This window comes from Octodon degus, unplaced genomic scaffold, assembly GCF_000260255.1.
Source record: "Octodon degus isolate 3935 unplaced genomic scaffold, OctDeg1.0 scaffold00358, whole genome shotgun sequence".
NCBI classification, from domain to species: domain Eukaryota; kingdom Metazoa; phylum Chordata; class Mammalia; order Rodentia; family Octodontidae; genus Octodon; species Octodon degus.
In genome coordinates, this window is record NW_004524934.1 from 895,414 (window position 1) to 896,726 (window position 1,313).

Here is a 1,313-nt window from a genome sequence, read left to right on the forward strand (position 1 = left end):
TATATAAGGAAAGTAAATATATTTTTAAGAAAAAGATGAAAAGTTTAATCATATGATAGTAAAATACTTTGATTGTATATGTTAAATACTTCATGAACCATAAATTATTATATGAGTATAAATTTCTAACTGACACACTCCATATTAATAAGAAAATTATATGCCATCTAACATCTATATGCTGTGCAGGATATAAGTGAATTTATAGACATTAGGGGTCTTTTAAATTTTCAAATACCTAATCAACATCCTTTTCACTTGTAGGATTGTAATATATTAGAATATAAGAACCGAAGCTTAAATATTTTAAGAAACTCTAGAAATATATACTATTTATAAACTACCATAATCATCTATAAAATATGAACTTATATTGCTTAACTGTACCTGAAACATCACTCCTCTTATTGTGATTCAGAAGTACTATAGTTGTCACTGTTACTTTATTGTAGATTACTTAAACATTCAGGTATGGTAAAATACAGAAAAAACACACAAGTGCACCAGTGTTTATCACTGCAGGATTAACTGATAACCCATGTTTGAAACTTCTGTGATTTATTTTTCAGTTTCTTAATTATTCACATAGTACTATTGTGGTCTGTTCATAATTAAAATCAAATCAGTAGATAGTCACTGTGATCCTCATGCAACTTTTTGTTTTGGAATGTTTCCTGTTACAAAGTTTCATATTATCACCCATATATTTTAATTTCTAGTTATTATGATTCCTGATAATAAATCCTTTTCCTAAAACTATCACATAATTAAGGTAACAAGTTATGTGAGGTAGTACGTAAATTTAGAACCTGGAAATATCAACTTTTAGAACAGCGTATTGAAATACAGTATTTGCAAGAGTCATAGATCAAAGCTAATGACATTGGCAACTGCATTTCAAATGAATAATAAACTTCTTGTAAATTGCTAAATAGGCTTTACTCAACTTAGGACAAGCAAAGAGATTCCTAGCAATCTTATAAACCTGTTGGATGGAGTTGCAGATACTTTCATTTTGATGAACATTAAATTGTCGACGGAAAATATTTGTACTTTATTAATTTTCTAAGTTTGAAATATTTCATGCATGTAAAGGAAGAAACATTGTTCTCTTGATTTTGATTATCTTTCTTCTATAGATTTGACAAGACAAAAGAGAAATGAAGAACAAGTCAGGGGAGATAGAGTTCATTTTGCTCGGACTGACAGATGACCCTCTGCTACAATCTGTGATTTTCTTGTTTCTATTTTTCAATTACATCTTGAGCCTGCTGGGAAACTTCATCATCATTGTCCTCACCCTGCTGGATCCC